Source organism: Mastomys coucha, unplaced genomic scaffold, assembly GCF_008632895.1.
Source record: "Mastomys coucha isolate ucsf_1 unplaced genomic scaffold, UCSF_Mcou_1 pScaffold12, whole genome shotgun sequence".
Classification (NCBI taxonomy): domain Eukaryota; kingdom Metazoa; phylum Chordata; class Mammalia; order Rodentia; family Muridae; genus Mastomys; species Mastomys coucha.
In genome coordinates, this window is record NW_022196894.1 from 2,302,539 (window position 1) to 2,325,807 (window position 23,269).

Sequence of the window (23,269 nt, forward strand, 5' to 3'; positions counted from 1 at the left end):
GAGAAGCCATTCAACAGAACTCCCTATTAGCTGCCACTTATTTCTTCTCCCATTATTGATAATTTGCCTTTAAGTTGAGAATACTTCTTTTACAAACTAAGTTATCTCCCTGTATGGCTGGGCAATTACATTTAACCTCAGCAGCTCTCCCGATGCAAACATTTTCTGGGGGAAATGATTACCATGTTACTAATGTGGATTTATGGCTTCTTTGTGCTTTCTGGGGAGGATAAGAGACTATGAGAAAGGAAAATACAGTTGTGTGCATACAAATATGTTATTATTGGAGGGAGTTTTGAGAAAGCTCATGGTCAAACACAGCCCAAACTGCAAATAGCTGGTGCCAGAGATAGGAAGCACATTGCCTCCAAGGTTGCTTTCTCAAACAAGTATGACTTCAAATTAGGTGCTTTTAATAAATTGATGATTGTGGCTAGCAGAACATTGTTTTTCCTAGATGTGGAAGGAAACTGTAGAAATAATAATAATAATAATAATAATAATAATAATAATAATAATAATGTGATGTAGAGATGTCTGTCATTGAGGAGGCCCTGGGGGCATTCACTCTGGGGGACATCCAGAGGAACACCCACTTTGGCAAGAAGTAGGTGGGCCTTGTTTCATGCTGTCAACCCAGAAACTAGGAAGTGAGCAAGAGCCTCAGGTCAGGGCCATGAGGAAGTCTGGTCTTTCCTAAGCTATCTGCCCATAAGTGGCAGGGTGGTGCAGTGTCTTCCCTGGGAAGTGAGGTACACCTCACTTCCTGGATCCTGGCAGAGGACTTAGTGATCTCTAGCAAATGTTAGAGCAGGCTTCAGGGAAGATTTTATTGTGTAACATAATCATTTGAAATGTAAATGAGAGAGGGAGGGAGGGGGAAGGAAGAGGAGGGGAGGGAATGGAGGAGGAGGGAGGGAAGGAGAGAGTGGAGGAGGGAGGAAGGGGGAAGGAAGGGGAGGGGAAAGAAGATCTAGAAGAGAGAAAAGAGGAAGGAAAGAGAGGGAAGCCAGGAGGGAGAAAAGAAGGGAAAGAGAAAGAAATTAGGGAAGGGAGAGAGAAGAGAGGAGAGAAGGGAGAAAAGGAGAGAGAGAAAGAACGTAGGATCAAGGAGGAGAAGGAAGGAGAGAGGGAAACGAGGGGAAGAGGAAGAGAGAAAAGAAAGAGAAGGATGGAGAAGCAGGCAGAAGGGAAGGATGAACAGAAAGAAAGAGAGAAAAATGAAATAGCATTTCTGGCTGGGGAGCCCAGGCAGAGCGAAAGGAGAAGCCCTGCTTTAGCTTCTGATTCCTCAACTTTCTAACATGTGAAATGGGTAGATTCAGGGTATCTCCTGTCTTGTTGAGATGACAGAGCACACTATGTAAGCAACACACGGTAGTGTGAATCGAGTACTAGGAAGGCCTAGGAAGAACCACGGATGGGCCTGTCAGCTAGGTGCCCAGAGGACAAACCCCAGGCCCTGAAACCCAGAGCTACTTCTGCCCACCAAGAAGAGGTGGCTGCTCAGGGTGCTGGTTAGGTCAGCCAGGCCTGCCGCTCAGAGGTGGAAACTATCCTGGTGGGGGTAACTTTTTGTTTCAGGACTAGGGCTCCCTCTCTGCCAGGCAGAGGGATTTAAGCATTCTCCAGAAACTTCTTCGAACAGAAGTGGACCAGGGCAAGGGGCTCCATACCCTTAGCCTTCCTCCGAGATTCCTTTTCCTACATTGCCTATGAGGGCAAGCGGGAGGCGCTCAGGATGGAGAGCTCATTCGGGTGCTGGTTGAGCAAACCCACTTTGGGAAGAGGTAGGCAGGGGCACTAACCTAAGGACTTGTGTTCATTGCTCCACCCCGTCTGAAAGGCAACTTTCACCCCTTGTGCGCTTTAGGAAAAGTCTAGGGGCACCTAGTCCTTTGCCCACAGTGGCTGCTGGAATTCAAGGCTGCACGCGTGACCGTGACCGCGGCGGCAGCGCTGGAGAGGGAAGGGGGAGGGGGCGCTCCCTGGTGCTCGCGATTATTTTTGGCTCGCCAGCCCGGCTGCTCGCTGCCGGTCGCGCGCGCGCACACACATACACACACACACAGACACACACACACACACACACAGAGAGAGACACACACGCACACACATGCACACATTTTTATCGCGCTCTCCCTAGCTCTCCGCTCTCCTTTGTTTATGATTTTGTTGGTTGCGCTCTTCTTTGCTTCCCCTCCGGTCCAGCTTGCCAGCACTCCCGCGGGCCACCCAGTGCACGCCTGCTGCTCCCAAATCAGCGTCGCCCGGTCCCCTCCTCCCGGCCTCCTAGAGCGCGGGGTTTGAAGGTCACCTCCTTTCTAGTTCCCCCAGCGAGCCAAGCCGCCGCCACCCTCCTCTGTCTGGAGCCCAGAAGTGTCAGTCGCAGCGGCTGCTACCTCAGATAGGGGTCCGTGTGTGGTAGCGGGGCGGGGAGCCCGAACTCAGAGTCGAGGGGGAATTCCTCCCTCTTCTCATCGCGCCAGACCCGGTTGCACCCGCGGAAGAGTGGGGGCGCTCTGCCAGCCACAGGACCCACGCGTGCGCCTCGCGGACCCGAGAAACCACCAGCGAGTCGCTCAGCTCGCATCTGGAGGGGACAGCGCGCGCCCCGCCCCGGCGTCCGGAGCCGACAACTCCGAGCGTCCTCCAGCTCAGGACAGATCTGAGAGGACCTAGAGCATCTCCAGATCCCGGAAACCCCTGCGCTTCAGACCAGGTGGCCTTGGACACCAGGGCTCCTTAGGGGTGATCCGGACCTTCGCCGCGCCCAGTTCTAGGGCGCGGCTGACCTGCCGCGAAGTTGTGGCCAGCTGGCGTGAGCGAAGCCAACGTCCTAATTCGTTGCCTCTGGCGGATGCTGAACGCGGCTGGGGTCACACAGAGCACTGAGGAATCCAGGGGGTCCTAAATCCAGGAGTAGGCAACAACTGCCAAGCTCGCCAGGAGTTCTAGGTAAGTCCAGGCAGAGTCGCCAGCTTTTGCGCTCCCTAATCCGGACCCAAGCCAAAAGGTCCCAGGAAAGAAAAACCGAGGTTCCAGCAAAGGTGGCCTCCTCCCAGAGCCACTCTGGGTGTGATGGACCGGGAACTTTTGCAGGGCGTGAGGAGCAATCTCTTGGCATGTTTCTGCAGAGGGACCGAACCATGAGCCCCTATTCCACATCCACACATTGTCTCTTCTTCCTTCTTGTCTTTCCTTGCCCCAGAGTATCCCTCCCAAGCTCCCAGAATGCCTCCTCTGTCCTCCCATTGTGTCCCAGGGGGCGGCAGCAGCAGAGGCAGTATCCTGGCTGCGCACTTTGGGTCACTCAGTCTCCTGGGTGGACATCGGGTACACCTCCTGTTTCTTTGCTGCCTCCTAATCTACCAGCCTCGTGGAAGTCAGAGGGAGGAGGCACCTTGGTGGCAGGGAAGGCCTTTGGAAGTGTCAAACCACCGGTGGGAAGCGGGGAAGCATGGGCTGGGTGAGGGAGAACAGCTGTGTTTTTTACCAGGTCAATTGTCTTGGACCCCAGGAGATGAGGGCAGTGTGGAACTCTGGCCATGCCTCCATGTTCCTTAGGTACCACATAGGGGAGAGAACTCAGATCTCAGCTCGGCCTTGGAGAGCAGGCAAGGAGGTTGCCCCAGGCTTGCTTAGTCTCTCAGTTCAGTGGCGATGGAGGCGAAGGCCAAATCTGGGCTGACTATGGCCAGCAGTGGTCCCCTGGTCAGGAAAATCCCGGAACCTTCAAGGCCCCAGCTTCAGGATCCAGGTGTCTCACAGCACCCAGAAGGTGTCTGCTGGCCAAGGGAGGGGAAGACCCAATCCCAGTTCACCCTGGAGCCACTGCTAGCTCCTCTGTCAAAGACAACAACAGGAGACTTTTTGACTTCCCTGCAAGCCCCAGTACTGGGTGTGCCTGCCTGCCTACCTGTCTGTCTGTCTGCCTGCCTGCCTGCCTGCCTGCCCCAGAGCTCCTGGAGAGAGAAGGGGGGGATTGGGGGCCTGCTTCCACTCAGCTTAGAAATCCTCATCAGGTACTCTGTGAAACTGGCTCCCAACCAAGGGTCTTCTTATTTGAACTTGGAAATGGAAGTGGAGTCTTGGAATAGATTTGAGCCTGTGCACGATGAATGACAACTTAGGTTGTGTTTTATAATCATATTAGCTTTTACTTTGAAATCTCATGCAAGGAACAGAGCTGGCCTTGTCCTGCTGAATTTAGAGAGCACTACCCACTGCAGACCCTCTTCCACCCCATCCTGTTTGCCTTCCCCTCCCTGGGCCCTTACCTGCATCATCAAAATAGAAAAAGAAAAAAATAAAGAGGAAAATAAAAAATTAAAGGCTCATTCTTTCCAGTTTTTAAGTGACCACAGAGGCCTAGCTGGAGCCACAAGCAGGTTTATTTTGGTCCAAGACTTTTTAGTTTTTATTCAGAAGTAAAAGCTTGAGCACCCCTAAAGGGCAAAGATACTCCAAACACTACACAGACCCAGAGTCAGACCGCAAGCACACCCAGCTCTGTCTTGACCTCCTCTGGCGGAGGCCTAAGGGCTCCTTGGGTCATCATCAAATTAGCTTACGCAGCCCATTGAGTTGGGATGGAAAGGGAGCCAGCTATATCTAGGGTCTACAGAGTAGAGTGTGTGGTAGCCTAGAGGAGCCCAAGGCTCTTGGCTTTGCTGCCTGCCAACTCTGTGACCTTGGGCAAGTTATTTAACCTCTGTGGCTGTTGATGTGACTCCATTGTGGAGGCTTCTGTGGTGGTTCTATCCTTAGATGGGAATTAAAAAAAGCAAGAAGGACCCAGAATGGGACCTAGCATATGGTAAGTGCCTAACTCATATAGATATCTACTTCTCTTCCTTTCTATTTTGTTTTCAACTCTATTGCTTTCTTTTTCAAGCCTCATCATATCCAGCCCAGTAACTTGTTGGATGTACACCCATTTCCTTTTAAGTTTCCACATGGAAGCAACTCTGGTAAATTACAAGAAGCCTTTGCTGGTAGGGTTGCCTGAACTCCCAAGGCTTACCACTCCCCTGCTGTCTTCTTACTCTGCTCTGGTTTTTTTGATTAAGATTGGGGACAGTTGTCCACTGACTGGGTGGTTGGATGGTGGTTTGGACTCGTGGCTTCCACAGCACCTGGAACTAAAGTCAGGTTCTGTGGCACGTCTGCTCTCCCCTCACCCGGGAGAAGGCCGCCATCACGTCTGCCTCTAGGGATGAAACCTGCCTTTTTAATTGGAAACCCATTGCTCTGATGCAGGAAGTACTTTGCAAACACAGGAATTAAGGGATGTTAGAGGTGGCTTTCTGTAGTTCTGACCTAGGTGAGTCATACCCCGTCATGTTGAAATAAGGGACTTTGTAACATGATCTAATTGTGATAACAGAGTTGTGGCCATCCCTCATCCACAAAAAGGAAGAATGTGCAAGAAGTTACTCTAACTAACCAAAGTGTTCAAAATCAATTATTTTATTTTATTGTAATATAAGCACACAATGAGGTTTATGGGTCTGCCTCCCTTGTATTGGGAATGGAACCCAGGCATTCACTATACATGTTATGCAACTGCTGAACCTGTGAGCCATGACCTTAGTCACTCACTGAATTCTTCTTGAAAGAGGCTTTAATATGGAGACATACTTCTGGCCCCTCACTAGTGGATTCAAGAAAGGCCTCCTAACTCCCGGACATACCCACAGTCCTCCATTACTGGATTCTAAGCAGTACTCTAAGACTGAGCCATGCTTTTAGCCCCTCAGTGGTGGACTCTAGGTCAGGCCAGAGCTCGACCGCAGAACTGCAGAGCTGTGCCCCAGCCTCTATGTCACAGGATGTTAGAGCATTGCCTACACTGTTGACTGTAAGATGCCCTTTCCCCGTTCAAGACAAACATGGCTGACAGGGGGCCTCAGAAGTACACACCCTGGGAGCAGGGAGCAGGAAGGTGCCTGCTGAGGTCTGGGAACAATGATTCATTAATCACCAATTTGAGTGATGTCTTGGTAAAGCCTGATTCTGTCTTTACCAGTTACTCATTGCTTCCAGAGTTTTCTACCCTAGACCAAGCATTGAGCACATTGTGCCCCTGACACTCATCTGCCCTCTCCAGCTTGGTCATAGCCCCCACTCAGTGTGTGTGTGTGTGTGTGTGTGTGTGTATGCCTGTGTGTGTGTGTGTGTGTAGTGTGTGGTACATGCCTGTGTATGTATGTATGTGGTTTGTGCAGTGTGTGATGTGTGGTGTATGTGAGTGTGGTCTGTATGTGGTATGTGTGGTGTGTGGTATGTGTGGTATATGCAATGTGTACTGTGTGGTATGTGTGTGTGTGTGTGTGTGTGTGTGTGTGTGTGTATGTGTATTTTTTCTCCAAGGTTTGATCACAAGTTGTCTGAATTTTCACACTGATATCTTTTTCAGTCTTTAAAACAGGCTTGTCCCCTTCAGATCCAGTCATTCAAGCCATTACAATTTTTTCTAATTTGAATAATTTAATCACACAAAATCTCTATAATTTTGTCCATATTAACAAATTCTGAGTTCCAAAAGATAAAATTAAATAAAAAAATACTGAGTTCATCATGCTGGGGCATAGCTGTAGTCGGCACTGGAGAGGCTAAGAAGAACTGTGATTTTGAGGTCAGCTTGAGCTATGGAGTGAACATGGAACATCTTTCCATTTTGTGTTTCCCACTTCCTTGTCTTTCTTTAGAGTTTTCTTTTTTATTGAAAATAGGTGGACTTACATCCAGTATATTCTGATCACAGTTTCCCATCCTCTAACTCCCTCCAGATCCTCCCCACCCGCTAAGGTACCCAAATCCACACTCATTCTTTCTCTCTCATTAGAATACAAACAGGTATCTTAAAAATAAAAAGATAAGATAAAAGTAAACAACCTTCTATTATTTTTTTCAGTCAAACTCCCTTTTTAATTTTTAGTTTGTACCTCAAAACATGTGTCTGATATTTCCCTTTTCCAAAAGCTCAACCATTTGTTTATACTTTTTAAGATCCTGGGTTTAAGAATGAGCACAGTCCAAGAGGAGATTCTATTTGACAGAGAAAACACTCTGGAGACACAGCAGTTTCCCACTGGCCTGAGACTCTGGAAACCTGAGAACGTGCTCTGAAGGTCACCTGGTAACTTGCAATGTCTGTGCCTGTCATGGGGATCATACAACAACCATGATCCCCAAATTAATACTGACTCAGTAACTCTGCAAGAATTATCCAGGAACCCACCACATACATGTTTACTTTCTGGTGTTTAAAGGAAATGTTTAAAGGAGCTACAAAGTTCTCCCTAATGTCTACCTTTCTTATTTAATACTGCCCCAAGGCACATACACGTGAAACCTTAATTAAAGAATTAATCAGTGGTGGATCTTCAGAGTAAGGGGACCCAGGATGATAGGATGACATCAGTGATGAGCACAGACTATGCTGAGATATTGTACTGACAATGACATATGAGGTCACAGGCGAGACAACTGCCTCATATTTCACATCTGTTGTTGCTCCAAGCTACAACTAGCTTGTCACTGGTCATTGCATACAGAGATATGGGTGGCCGTGGTCTTCACAGAGGCTGAGAGATGACCACATAATCCCTGCCTACTACTTAATTAAGAAAACATACCATGTTAGAGTAGGTACTTTCTTGAACTGTGTGATGCACAGAATGTGGAAATACCCACTTTTGTCAGGAAAATGAAAGAAGTTACAAAAGTTACAATATAGCAATGTGATAGGGACTTGGAGAACAGGTGCTAAGGCCCAGTTGTTAGAATGAATGAACATAGGGTCTAATGAATGACCTTGATATATTATGTTAGTTACTTTTATATAGCTGAGGTAAAACACTATAGCCAGCGAAAGGTAGAGGAGAAAGGTTTTTTTATGGGTATAAACCCATATAAAGTTCCAGAAGGGCAGTGTCATGGCAGGGAAATGTAGCATGCAACATCTAAGTACCTAGATTGTATTATTTCTCCTCCTTTGGGGTTTAGAGTTTTTCATCAAGGAGAGAATAGGGGTTGAGATTTCAATGTAGCTTAGCTATAGAGCACTTGCCTCATGTGAGTGTGAGACCCCTGCTTACAACCCCAACATGAGAAAGATGGAGAAAGGTATCTGTCTGTCTGCCTGCCTATCTATCTATCTATCTATCTATCTATCTATCCATCTACCTATCTATCCATCCATCCATCTACCTATCCATCTATCTATCACCTATCAATTACCTATATCATCTTTCTGTTCATCTATTTATAATCTAGCTATCTTCTATAATCTATCAATAAATTATCTATCATCCATCTATCATCTATCAACTATGTATCAACTATTTATGATCTATCTATGATCTGTTTATCTCTCTGTTAACTATGACTTATTTATCTATCATCTGCATATGTATCTATGCATCTACCTACCATCTGTCAATTATCTTATCATTCTCTCTCTCTCTCTCATCTATTTGTCTATCTATCTCTATCATCTATCTATAGTTCTATCACTTCTTTGAACCTACCTCTATTATCTGTCTACCTAACAGGTTTATCTGCCTAAGTTTATAGGAAAAAAGAAGTCCATTTCCCAGTGAAGTTTATTGTGTGAAAGAGAAAATTCTGGGCTTGGAAGAACTGCATTATCCAGCTTGGCTGGTCTTGAAATACTCTCTTAAAAGAAGCAGTGCCAGTCCACCAAACACACAGTCCTTTCTGTCAACATCTCCCCATGAGTTCTGTGAAAGCCGGTTCCCATGGTTCTGGGCTCTTTGGTCACTGCCCTTGTAGGCTCTCACAGGATGCAGGACCTGTTCAGCTCACTGAATATGTAGTGATTTCTCTGAAGATCCCCAAGTGCAAATAATCATGTTTGTTGACCCTAGAAGGGGTAATATGTTTTGCCTTAGGGTTTTGTCCTGGAGCCAATCAACCCCATCCGGTAACTTGACTCCAAACCTGTTTCTCTATTTCCAGCCTTGGATTTCCCTCTGTCACTCCTCATGCAATGAGGCGAACAAAAGAACAAAAGGCCCTGCACCAGAAGCTTCCCACACAGTGCAGACTGTGCTAAGCACACTACCTACACCTCTGTATTGCATGTGAAGAGGTTTCTGACATGCAGTCACCTCTGCTACCCAACCATTCGCCTCCCTACTCTTCTCTCAGGCTCTGCCCCCACCTCCTGGTTCTTTGCACAGAATCTGTCTCAGTGCACTCATCCTATTGGTTCTTGAGTGGTGGTCCCTTCTAGTCTTCCTCTTTGCTGATGGTAAACTCCAGGGTGCTGAGCACACACATGGTCAGGCCTTTCTTGCAAATTACCTGGTGCTTCTCATCCACTTTAAAGTAGAATTTATTCTCCCCTTCCCTTCTTCCCTCCTTCTCACCCTCCTTCCCTCCCTTCCTCCATTAATTCCTCCCCTCTCCCCCCTTGTCCCTCCTCAGCCTCCTTGGGTACCATTTACACTGTTTTGTTGTATTGTTTGCTTTTTGAAACAAGGCCTGCCACTGGAGCTTGCAGATTCTGTTAGACTGGAGGACAAGTCCCATTGAACCCCCTATTTCTGCCTTTCCAGAGATGGGATCAAAGGTGTGTTACCATGTGTGGCTAATTTTTATATGGCTTTTAAGACTCAAAATCAAATCCTAAAGCTCTAGAAGCCAGCACTTTACCAAATGAGATACCTCTACAGCCTCAAGGTTATTCTTTGAATCTCTGAGATTCTCTTCTGAAGCTCTCTTCCAGAGATTGACAGTGAGTTGTGGGTGGCTTTAAGCAGTTTGTTCATGGTTACCTGCTAGAGCAGCTGGGCTACACACCCAGGAGTTTGAAAGGGATATTCTCATGAGGGCCATATCTACTCACAAAGCCTCCTGTTGCCTCTTAATCCTCAAGTGAGGCAAGAGCCATGTGGTGAAGTGTTAGGGGTTGTGCTGGATAGTTTTATGTTAACATGAACAAAAATCATTTGAGAGTTCAGACCCTCAATTAAGGAAATGCTTCCATAGGATTGGGCTGTACACAACCCTGTAGGGCATCTTCCTAATTAGTTATTGACTGGGGAGGGCCCATAAGCAGTTCAAGCAAGCCATGAGGAGTAATCCAGTAAGCAGCACCCCTCCATGGCCTCTGCACCAGTTTTTGCTTCCAGGTTCTTGTCCTGTGTGAGTTCCTGTCCTGATTTCCTTCCATGATGAGCAGTGATATAGAAGTGTAAGGCAAATAAACTCTTCCATCTCCAATTGCTTTGACCATGGTGTTTTATCATAAGCAATAGAAACCCTAACTAAGACAGCTTGGTACCAGAAGTAGGGCATTGTTGTAATACACCTGACCATGGTTTTGGGAGGACTGTGGAAGGATTTTGGAACTTGGAGCTAGAAGAGCCATTGAGTGTTGGAAGCTTGTCGTAAGGGATAAGCATAGGAGCTTAAAGGATAAGAATGTTGAGAGCAGTGCAGAAGATGGTTTATGAAGTTCCATACAGAAGTTGAAAGATGATCAGGACCATTTGCTATTGTAAATTAAAATTCTGTCATTCTGGTTAGTCGAGGCTGAAGACTCAGCTGGGATTAACAAGAAGCCAGAACATTGAATGAAACCTTTGTGTTACTGGGACAAATCAGGATGGTTAGCTGGAGCTAAGAAATTAATGGTGATTAAGAAGAGACCAGCATCACTGAAGTGAAACCTTGTGGGAAGTGTTTCCTTAGAGCCAGTACACGGAAGCTGTGTTCCAGAAATGGTTGAGGTTGTACCAAACTTGGTAGTATAAGATTTACCCAAGTGGTACTGGTTTTGAAGGCACAAAAGGATCATGGACAGCAGCTCAGGCTTAGCACTGTATTACAGGGCTGGAGTTCCTAAAAAGAACCCAGAGAAGCTATTGTTGAAAGTGTAGACCAGTTGCATCAAGGAATCCCAACAATATTGGAGATTTTAGCACCATGGATAACCAGCAAGAAGAGTAGCAATTTTGGAGTGGAGCCTAGAAGACAAGAGATAGCTCCCAGTGGAGCCTAGAAGCCAAGCTGTGTGTGACACTGAGGGCAGAGCTGGAGAACTGTCCCAAGACACTTGGAGGAACCCAGAAGGTCATTAGTGAATCTCAGATACTGGCACTGAGTTATTTACAATGTTGGAGCTTGGTTTTGTTCAGATTTTGATTGTGCCCTGCTTCTTCTAGAAGTAAGGATATATTTGTTTTTTATTTTACAGGAGCCTACAGTTGAGAGACTGAATTTTTAAAGAGATTTTAGGTTTTAAGAGAGTCTTTGAATTTAAAAAAAGACTTAATTTTAAAGTTTTTGAATTTGTAAAGACTGCAGGACTTTTTAAGTTTGTAAGATGTCTTATAATGTGATTTTGATATTAATGTGTCATCTTGGGGATGAACAAGAACAAGATGGTTGTGGTTTAACAGTGATGTGTTTGTGTGTCAAGCTGGATAGTTTTATGTAAACTTAACACAAGCTGAAATCATCTAAGAGGAGGGGCCCTCAGCTTGGAGAACATCTCCATAAGATAAGGCTGTAGGCAAGCTTGTAGGGCATTTTTAAATTAGTGATTGATAAGGGAGGGCCCAGCCCATTGTGGGTGATGTCATCCCTGGACAGGTAATGGGTTCTCTAAGAAAGCAGGCTGAGCAAGCCATGAGGAGCAAGCCAGTAAACAGCACCCTCCACGGCCTCTGCATCAACTTTTGTCTTTAGTTTACTGTCCTGTTTGAGTGTCTGTCCTGAATACCTTCAATGATGAACAGTGATATAGGAACTTAAGCCAAAAAAAAAAAAAATGCTTTGCTCATGGTGTTTCATTGCAGGAATAGAAACCTTAACTAACACAGGGGTATTCCTGCTTGGTTCTGTTTGCTCTAGAAAGTTAGGCTGAGAGCATTGGTGTCATGCAGGGGAAGCAGGCACAGGTTCCTATTCACTGCAGCATTCTGCAAGGCTCTGAGTGTGCTGTGCAGGGCATACTGGGTCTCCCATCTGTCTGTGGCAGTCACTGGCCATCACATGCTCGAGGCTGGAGCTGCTTGGCTGACCACTGTCTGTGCCGTGTGCACACAGCTGCTTCCTCTGTGTCACCTCACTGCCCGCAGCAGCTGCGGCTGCGTTTCTTCTGGCAGCCCAGTGAGACATGGGTCACACAATGCATGGACTTGACAGTACTCACCTCTCTCTTGCTGAGTCTATCTTTCTTCAAGATGTCTGTTCTTCTTTCCTGTGGACTTTAGAACAGGAGTATTAGATGCAGAAAGCTTAGCCTTCACTTGTGGCTATGTCCTTGTCAGAACTCTAATACATCCCTTTGTTGGGGCCCCTCTCACTCCAGAGTGTCAATGGAGTTGTATGTGTGTATGTTGCATGACTGGGTCTATATGCATATGTTGTATATGTGTGCATATGCCTGCATGTGCATACACGTGTGTGTATGTGCCTGTATGTGTGTGTATGTGCATATATGCATGTGCGTGTATACCTACGTGCTCACATAGAGGCCGAAGGAAAATCTATCCCTCCCTCCCTCCCTCCCTCCTTCCCTCCCTTCCTTCCTCTCTCCCTTCCTTTCTTCCTTTCTTTCTTCCTTCCTTCTTTCCCTCCCTCCTTCCCTCCTTCCTTGAGATAGAGTCTTTCACTGAATGGAAGCTAGCCTGTCAGCCAGCAAGCCCCAGCAGTCCTCCTTCTCTGTCTTCCACAGTGCTGGGATCATAAGCACACACAACCATGCCTAGCTTTTGACATGGGTGCTAGAGGTTCAAACTGATCTTATGCTTGCACAAGAGCTGCTACCCACTGAGCCATATCCCCAGCCCCAAAGGAGGGCTTGATCAGCAACTCATCACTCTTTGTTTGTTTGTTTGTTTATTTGTTTGTTTGTTTCTTTCTTTCTTCCTCCTCCCTTTCTTCCTTCATTTCTTTCTTCTTTCATTTCTTTCTGTCTTTTCTTCTGAAATAGAATCTTGCTATGTATCATAGGCTAGCCTCAAACTCATGCCAATATCCTTCCTGACTCAATCCCACAAGCACTGGAATATGAGCCGCTATGCTTGATGGAGGAAACTGGGCAGAGCAAAGGATCCCAGCCTAGAACCACGGGGTTTCCCCTACTTCCTCAAGTCTGGTTTGATAGGGATGGGGTTCTGAAGGTTGAAGAATCTGACCTTACAGGAATCTGACCAGCTCTCTTCACAGCACCTCAGTTCCAGACACGAGGCTTACATTCTTCTGCTTGTAACTGAGTTGATGGATTAAGGGTGAAGGGGAAGAGACCAGTGTTGCTGCAGATGCCCAAGGAAGGAGCCGACAGCCTGGATCTCGCCAAGGAGCTCTCCCTGCTGAGGATGCTGACAGCGGCCATATGCATTGCTCTGATTGATCAGCTGAGAGAAATGCTCGTTTATTAGAGTCGTTATGAAAACGTGACAGCAGGGTGTGGAGGGAGCTGACTCAGCACTGTCAGCCTTGGCAGAGCTGGGGGTGGGGTTGTTCTCTGAACAACCCCAACACCCTCTTGGTTCTGGGGCTGTTGGCTGAGTTCTAGACTATCTCAGAGGCTCTGACACTTGCTCGGCTCATGGACATGGCTTTCCACTAGCTCAGGCTGCTGTGGCTGTGAGGGCTGAACAGGGCAGCAGCGGATGCTAGCAGAGCTTCCTGGCGCTACAGTAGATACAGAGCACAGGCTGTACTGATTTCATGCTGGGCCTGACTTTATTCTTTAAGAACATGAGGCCAGTGAGGTCTGCATAGTAGAGCACAGCTGTAATCTCAGGGCTCAGATGGTTGATGCAGAATTTTATGTTACCGTGGTTCATTTTTTAAGACAATCGCTGTAAGGCAGGGAGATGGTTCAGTCAAGGACCCAAGTTCAAACAACAGTATCCACAATAGCCTGGCACATGGCGAATATCTGTAAGCCTAATCATTGGGATACAAAGATAGGTAGGGCGGCATCAACCTGAAAGTCTAGCCTATAAGTACCAAACTCCTGGCTGAGTGACAGAAACCATCTCAGAAGTAACAAGCTGAGGATGTAACACCCAATGCACTGACTGGTTTTGTGTGTCAACTTGACACAGGCTGGAGTTATCAAAGAGAAAGGAGCTTCAGTTGGGGAAGTGCCTCCATGAGACCCAGCTGTGGGGCATTTTCTCAATTAGTGATCAAGGGGGTAGGATCACTTGTGGGTGGTGCCATCCCTGGGCTGGAAGTCTTGGGTTCTATAAGAGAGCAGGCTGAGCAAGCCAGGGGAGGCAAGCCAGTAAGGAACATCTCTCCATGGCCTCTGTGTCAGCTCCTGCTTCCTGCCCTGCTTGAGTTCTAGTCCTGACTTCCTCTGGTGATCAACAGCAATGTGGAAGTAAGCTAAATAAACCCTTTCCTCCCCAACTTGCTTCTTGGTCATGATGTTTGTGCAGGAATAGAAACCCTGACTAAGACACCCACCATCAACCTCTGGCTTTTACATATACACGGGTGCACACACACACAGGCATACATACACACTACATGTACATCACCACCCTCCACATGCATACAGGTGCACACACACATAAGCATACATACATATTACATATACATGCACATCAAAATTCTTGATACACTTCTAAAATAAGCATGTTCAACTATTTAAAATAACAGACAACATGGAGGTATGAGGATAGGTAGGAGCTAGCAGTCATGACTCAGTGCAGGTCAACACGCCAGAGAATCCAGAGCACAGGGCACAGGCCAGTACTTGGGGTTTGAGATTTATGCAATGAGGAAAGGAATGCAGTTTTGAGTGTCCAGATAGAAGGGGGAGAACCCATATTCCTCTGACCCTTCCCCTATAGCACTAGTTAGACCACACAGGTTTCTTTTGGGTGGGGGTGTTCATTTGTTGCCTTTCCCCTAGGGTTCAGTAAATATTTTGAACCCATCCTTCAGGCAGGTACTGTATTAGAGGAGGGTGTCAACCAGACTCCATGCAGTCTCTGCCTCATGAAGCTCACAGTACAGCAGGAGTGGCCAGTGAAAAGGGACAGTTGCCAGGGTGGATTCAAGGTGGAGCATGCTCATCACAAAACAGTAGATGATCATCTAAGGCAGGAAGGTCAGGGGAGGGACTGCAGGGACACCCAGCTGGACACACTGAGACTCAGGCCTAGAAAAGGAGAAGCTGGTTTGTTTCTGGGATGCTTAGGTCTTCACATGCAGCTCTCCACCACTAGACTGGACTGGGACTATTTTGGGGAAGGTGGTATGTACACACACAGGAGCACTCAGGAGGCTAAGGCAGGAGGAACACAAGTTTAAGGCCAGCCTGGGCAAATTAGTAAGATGTCTGAAAACAAAAAGTTAAAAAAAAAAAAAAGCTGGCCATATAACTCAGAGGTAGAGCTCAGTCCTAGCATACAGGAGGTCCTGGGTTCAATCCCCAGCACCACAAAAGGAAAAAATAAAAAGAAGAAAGAAAAGCCATTGACCCAGAAACAGAGCTCCCACGATTGAATTCACCACACTGGATTTAGCAAAAGTCTTAACTTGTTTATCTGCATAGCTCAGGCCTGTAAGCCTTAGTGAAGGAGGAGGACTGGCTGAGGCCACCCAGAGGCCTTTTCCATTTCCTCCTTTGTTGATCAGGCACACACCGAGGAATATTAATTTCAGCTGGCCACATGTGAGCCCAGTGTGCCAGGAAACAGCAGGACAGGAGGTCAACCCTCCTCTGAAGAGAGATTGAGGGAGTGCCAGCAGGTGTCAGTATGGGTTTACCATCTGAGTTTCCCCCCCCTCTTAACTTTTTATAAAGCAACATCTATTATGTTCAATAGCCAAAGGACACAATTGTATCCCTCTTCGGCTGTAAGTGAAGATGCTATGAGACCAGCATTTCCAGGTTTGAAGGGAGGGCTAGAAGAACTCATTACATCAGGCAAAGCCTTGAGTTCTCTCAGGAGGTCAAGGAATCTCATCTTGCTTCTGCTTGGTCTCAAGACTGAAAGCTCAGGATAAGTTTCATTCTTTTCCTCCTTTTTCTTCTCTTCCCTGGCTCTGTCGCCCCCTCCCTTCCCTTTTGTTCTGCCGGAGCCTTTGCTAAGAAGCTAATAATGGTCCAGGATCCAGCTCAGCTGTTTGACTTGCTCTGCTAATTGACAGGCCTCTTCATTTGAAGTGGAGTTGGCAAAGCAGAGGAGGGTAGGTGGAGCCTCGAGGAGTGTCCTGAGCTCCGGGAGGACCCTTTGCCATCTTTCTTGTTTGGAGTAGAGTAAGATACACGCTTCAATTGGCCCCTGCCCGGACATTCCTCAGTTTAAGGGAAGTACAAATTAGATTTGATATGTTTAAAAAATAAAAGAGGCCACAGATTTGAGTGGGTGAGGGAGGAGGATAGATCTTGGAGACTTGGGGGAGGCAATGAATATGATAAAATTGTATAAAATTCTCAAAGAACAAAGTAAGAGAGAGAGGGGGGGATAGAGGGAAGGAGGAAGGGAGGCAAAGAGATGGGGTTGAAGGAAAGGGGGAGGGGAGAAAGACAGAGCTGGGTGTTGTCTTCCTAGGTCCTGGTTACCCCATTTAATATAATACCTTCCAGATCCATTTATTTCCCTGCACATTTCACAACTTCATTTCCCTTTCCAGCTGCGTAAGATTCCACTGGGCATACAGGCTACATTTTTATTATCCATTTTCCTGTTGATGGACGTCTAGGCCGATGCCATTTCCTGGCTATTGTGAATAGAGCAGCAATAAACATGGATGAACAAGTGTCTCCATGCGAGGCTAGCCATCCCTCTGGGTATCTACCCTGGAGTGGAATATCTGGGTTTTATGAAAGTTCTATTTTTAAATTTGTTTGGGAAATCTCCACACTGATTTCCATAGCAGCTGGACTACTTTTTATGTGCACCAATAGTAAATAAAGAGGCCTCTTTCCCCACATCCTTAACAGCGTTTGGTGTCACAGGTTTTGGGGATCACCATTATGATTGGGGTGAGTTGCCATAAACCTTAGTGAGACAGACACCTGGGGTGAGTCAAATGCTCTTTGAGAGAGGGGGAGGAAGATGGTTCAGTGGGTGAAGATGCTGCCACCAAGGTTGAGATGCTGAGTTCTTTGCTGAAATTGACATAATAGATGGAAAGAACCAGCTCTGGGAAGCTGTCCTCAGACATCTACACCATGCCTGCCATCCCTGTGCCATCATATATATACATACGCACACACACAACACACATACATATATATATCTATATATATATGAGTATATATATACATACACATGCATATACATACATACATACATACATATATAAATTATTAAATACACATAGAAGTTAAAGAAAGGTTCTGGGTGCAGGAAGTTCTTCAGCAGCGGATGGCAGGAGTTCTAACAGTAGTCATTACGAGCTATTTGAGGGTATCTGAACAACCCCAGAGAACTGCAGGGACAGCTGTTATCTTCAGAGGCTGTAGCTCTAGCTTCAGGGCCTTGGAGCCCAAGCCAAAGACTTGAACACACAGCAATGGTAAGAAGGTGGAATCACTACCCTGATTGATTAATATAAAGATATCCATATATTGACCTATCTTTTTGGTCATATATGTATACAAGCAATAGACAATTGATTTATACAATTAATATGGCAATTTCCAAAAGTCCTCTACCAGAGGCAAGAGAAAAATACTAAGTTACAGGGCTTGCTGGGTAAAGCATGGGGACCTGAGTTGGAATTCCACATACCCACATTAAGACTAGGACTAAATATAACTTCAGGGCTGTGGTGGGCAGAGACAGAGGGATCTCTAGAGCTTGCTGGCCACCAGTCTAGCTTCTGGCTCAGTGTGAGACCCTTCCTAGGGCAATAGAGCAGGGAGCTGAGAGACTAGGCCAGCAGACGCCCTCCTCTGGCTTCTGTTTGTGGGTTGTGTGAACCTGTACTCTCAAGTACACATATGCTGCTCTCCCTAACACCACAGTCCCTCACACATTCATTAAAGGATAAACAGATATTAAAGTGTAGTTGGGTGTCTTCTCATAACTATGCATCAGAGGCATTTCCATGATAGAGTGTTTGCTTCACACATGCAAGGTTTGATTCCAAGCACTGCCCCCATCATCAAAGGGAAATACAAAAGAAATTAAAGAAACAGCAGTAATGATGAGAGGAGTCCCTCTGGGCCAGTGTGGCAGTCTCCTTCTGGGAGCCCAGGGAAACATCTTCATTCTCCACTTTGAGGTGGTTTAGTCTATGTGAGAGGCAGATAAATGCGGCAAGATATTGTCTCCTTTAAAAAGTGAGTTTTTAATATGGCCAAGATACATGCTGAACTGCAGGGCTTCTCAAAGCATATTCAGAATGGTGTGAGTCAATGTTTGTATCACAATGGGAAGCTTATGGGTCTTCTCTTTTCAGAATGCGATTCTCAGCTGGAAATGTAGCTCTATTGGCAGGGCAATTGCCCAGCATGCACAAAGCCTTGACTTGGATACCCAGTACTGCATGATCCAGGCATGGTGGAGGCTTGCCTGTCATCCCAGACCTTGGGAGGTAGAGGCAAAAGGATTAGAACAAGATCATCTGTCCTTAGCTATACAGAACATTGCAGGTCACCCTAGGATTTATTAGATAGTTAAAAAAAAAAACCTTATTATGCATGGTGGGATTGGCCTGTAATCCCAGCTACTTGGGAGGCTAAGTCAGGAGGTCCCATGTTTAAGGTCTGTCTGTACTACAGAGGGAATTAAAGGTCAATTTAGGTATCTTAGTGAGAAATATGTATATGTATAGATATAGGTACAGTTATAGGTACAGGTATAGATATAGATATAGACAGATAAAAAGGAACAAGATTTAAAGAGACAGAGACACAGAGAGAAAAGACTAGGGATGTAGCTCAGAGATGGAGCACTTGAGTGGAATGCAAGGCCCTAGGTTCAGTCCTTGGTGTTATGAGATGAACAGGGAGAGGCAGAGGGAGAGAAAGTAGGAGGAGAGATTTTTTTTTTTTGAAGTGCTAGGATCTATAAATAAATTCACCTACCCAAGGACAATGGCTTTCATATAATTTTCCTGTGACCTAGTTAGCACCGGAGGACTACCCACTTTTTAAGTTCTTGTGAAGTCCACATGGTTGGGGTGATAGCATACGGTCTTGGTGACCCGGTGTGGCAATTTGAAATGTCCCCCATAGGCTCAGGCCTTTGAACACTTGGTCCCCAACTGGTGGTGCTGTTTAGGGTCTTTTAGGAGCTAAAGTCTTACTGGAGGATGGGTATCCCTGATGGTGGGTTTTGAGAGTTTATAGCTTTGTTCCACCCCAGTTTGATATCTCTTCTTTGAAGTTGTGGCTGAGAGAGAAGCTCTTGTATCTGGTGACGACACAGTATCTCCTGCTTGCTGCCACCTTCCCCACACATACACTCCGCAGTAATAGAAACTATGACAAACTAAACTCTTCCACAGGTCTCCTTTGATCATGGCATTTTATCAAAGCAATAGAAAAATAACTAAAACACACTGTATTTGAAAAAGGGGACACACAAGACTATATCAATAAGAGCATGTGGCCTTCGCCTGAAGCAGAGGCTCTCTGCTTTACAGTCCACTAACTTAGAAATTTGCCAACATTATAGTTCTGTGTTAAAACAAAAGAAAGAATGATGTCATCGAATATCATTGTCTGCAGGTGAATATTTACATTTAATTCCGGGCCTCAGCTGACTTTCCTTAGAACTCTGTGTTGAGTTTTCCAGTGCTCCTGCCTCAGAATGCCAGCAGTAGAATGGATTGTTTTTCATAAGTAATGAAAGAATCCATTGGTAGATGACATTTCAATCATGCATGATAAGGACACAGAGACTTGTGGTTTTGATTCAGCTAATGGCCCATGGCAAGGATCATATGTTATATGGGAAGAGGCTGGTGAACAGAGGGTTGGCTCACATGGTCTCCATGCTAGGCAAATTCTTATTTTCATTACAATGATTCTAAAAGCCAAACACACACACACACACACACACACACACACACACACACACACACTCATACTCAAAGCCACATATATGCAAATATGAACATATACATTTATATTTTATTTCTCTGTATAGTCTGTCCAGGCACATATGTTCCATGGCATACATATAGAAGTAAGAACATGTGATGTTTTGATGTCAGTTCCAGGAGTAGCACGTAGGTTTTGGGTGGGCTTGGATCACAAAGGAAGGATTTATTCCCTACTAAAGAGGAAATCTTTAGTCATTATTGAATGATCGTGCATTGTTCATGTAACAAGCTTCTATGACACTCATTCCCAGCTCTTAATTTGACACTGGGTATGTTCAGTTATTTTGCAGAAATCTATAAACATGTCAGTCTTCTCCCTTTCAAAACATTAGCTTGTGTATATATGTATGTGTGTTCATGTGTGCAGGTATACATATGTGCATATGTGGGGTATATGTGTGTGTGTGTGTGTTTGTGTGTGTGTGTGTGTGTGTGTGTAGGCCAGAGGTCTATCAGATTCAAGGGCAAAGTTAAGTGTCACTCAGCAAGAGCAGACCACCTCATTTTTGAAGACAGGGCTCTGTCTGGCTCTGGAGCTTTCCTGGTCGGCTAGGATGACTAGCCAGGAAACTCCATGATCCAGTCATCTCTGTCCCCCCAGCACTCAAGTCCCAATGCTTACATGACAAGTACTTCACCAACTGAGCCACCTCCACAGCCACTGTCATTAGTTTTGAAGTGTCACTTAAAATGCTTCTTCCTTTTTTGTTTACTACATTCACGTGCTGCACAGCAAAATGGCCCCAGTTTTGTAGTCTAGCATAAAAAGATACAACGTCCTGTACCCACAAAAGTATTGGGGGCTGAACTGGGCCTCAGCAGGTTTGAAGTGGAGGAGGTCAACCAGGTGTCAGCAGGGACTTTTTTTTTGTTGGTGTCCCTAGGTATGGGATCTTTCCTTGATTGTTTCCAGTTTCCATGGGCATCTGGGAGGCTGAAAAGAATTCCTTCCCACCACTTGCCTATGGCTCCCATGTTCCCACCATCCTTTCTTAGGCACCCCCTTGCTCTGAATGAGTCCCTTCTTTCTCTTCTAAGGACCCTGAGTCTATTTTGAACAATTGAATAAATTTGCTACTTGAATAATTTAAATATTCTTCCCTCCTTCTCTCTCTGAGGCAAGGTCTTATTCTATCTCATTGACCAGACTATCCTAGAACTCACTATGGAGCCCAGAGTAGCTTTAAGCTCCCTGTCATTCTCCTGCCTTGGCATCTCCAGTGCTGAGGTTTATAACACACACACACACAAACACACACACACACACATGTTCTTTTAATGCCAACATATCAAATTCATGTGGAAACTTACTTTTCAAATTTTACCCTTAATGGCATTTGCTTCTCTCTGGGGCATCTGATGACTAAGCAATTCATATTTAAAATTTAAAAGGCTTTTCTTAAATTAAAGAACACTGAACCTTACACAGCGCCCCCATTCTTTGTTAGCACTATCCACATGAATCCACACACCTGGTTCTTGTATGTTCTTATACATCAGGTTGACACTCACAGCAAGGAAGATCTTCTTTACTACATCTTAATCACAGATTTCTTGAGGAGATAGAATAGTTTCCCTTCTACTTAATTTTTCCCTGTGGTATGAAAGGGGAAGGGTCCAAGAGAACCTTCTCCTGTAGGGTGTTGTTATCTGGCCCTACAGGAATGGATTAACTTAAACATTCACATGTATGATAGAGTTTCATTTAAACTATATATGTATATTTATATAAGACTTATCTGTATTATAGGTTTTTTGTTTATTTATAGATAGATAGCTAATAGTGTGATTCCTTATAGCCTTTCCAGACCTCCTTACTGTAATTTCTCTTTCTTCTGCATTTATCTCCTTCCCCTTCTCTGACTATAGCCCATGAATGTTTCCCTAATACTCTGTTATTGCCCTCCCTATTCATTCTACCCTGCTCCACTTTTTTTTTTTTTTAAAAAAAAAAACTTTCCTGGTTTCTGCAGTTGATCCAAGAATATGTGCAAACATCTCAAGATTTGGAGCTAGGAGCCTCCAGTGAGAGCAAACGTGTGACCTTTGTCTTCTTGAATCTAGATCACATCAGTCGATATGATCTGCTGTAGTTCTGTCCATTTACCTGCAAAGTTTGTGACCTCATTTTTCTTTCCAGCTGAATAGTACTCCACAATTTATGTGGGCCACCTATTCGCTAACCATTCAATGGTAGAAGGATATTTATGTTGTTTCTATTTCCTAGCAATGAACACGGCTGCTCAAGTATCCCTGGAGCATGATGTTGAGTGCTTTGGCGTATGCCAAGGAATAGTGTAAGTGAATTATGTGGTAATTTATATTCAGCTTTTTGAGAATTCTCCACAGTGATTTCTCCCATACCCTGTCCAGTGTTCTTGTCAGTTGTGTTGCTGATCTTTGCCATTCTGACTGGGGTAAGATGAGATCTCAAAGTTGATTTGATTTGCATTTCCCTAATTGCTAAAGACAATAAACTTTTTTTGACACACTTCTTAGCCATTTTTTCTTTTTAGAATTCCCTGTTTAGGTCCCAGGCATGATTTTTGAATGGGCTGTTTGCTGACTCTTTGTTTGTTTTTTGTTTGTTTTTGTTTTTGTTTTTTTAGTTCTGTACATATTTCATATATAGCTGACAAAGATCCTCTCTGATTCTGTGGGCTCCATCTTCACCAGTCACTTGCTGCTTTATCTGTGTAGAAGGTTCTTAGTTTTATAAAGTTCCACTAGTCAGTTATTGGCCTTAGTCCTTGTGTACCCATATCCTGTAGGTACTCCCTGTGTCCTGTAGGCACTGCCCATATCCTGTAGGCTCTACCTGTGTCCTCTAGGTACTTCCCAGGCCCTATAGGTTCTGCCCATGCCCTGTAGGTACTACACATGTCCTGTAGGCACTGTCTGTGTCCAGTAAGCACTGCCTGTGCCCTGTAGGTTCTGCCCATGTTCTCTTCTAGCAGTTTCACTGTTACATTTAGGTCTTTATTCCATTTGAGCTAGTTTTTGTATAAGTGTTAGAAGTGGGTCTAGTGCCATTCTTCTGTAGGTGAACATCTAGCTTTCTCAGTACCATTTGTTGAAGATATTGTCTTTGTCTTCTCCAGTGTATGTTCTTGGTATCTTAATTAAATATTGAATGGCTGAAGTTACATATTTAGGTCTTCAATTTTGGTCCATTGGAGTACGTCTTTTTTTTTTT

At 45.3% G+C, this 23,269-nt stretch overlaps 1 protein-coding gene across 5 annotated transcripts in view; it reads left to right on the top strand.

The window, feature by feature from the left end:
- The first annotated feature begins 1,882 nt into the window (after nt 1–1,882).
- The window catches only part of Rbfox1 (RNA binding fox-1 homolog 1), a 1,556,838-nt gene continuing 1,535,451 nt past the window's right edge, over nt 1,883–23,269 (top strand). For 3 of the 5 annotated variants that reach the window (XM_031361868.1, XM_031361950.1, XM_031361938.1), the window contains exon 1: nt 1,883–2,958. The gene's annotated coding sequence lies outside the window, so the exon portion shown is untranslated. The remainder of the gene's footprint in view (nt 2,959–23,269) is intronic. The other 2 variants (XM_031361857.1, XM_031361958.1) reach the window with 2 other exon arrangements.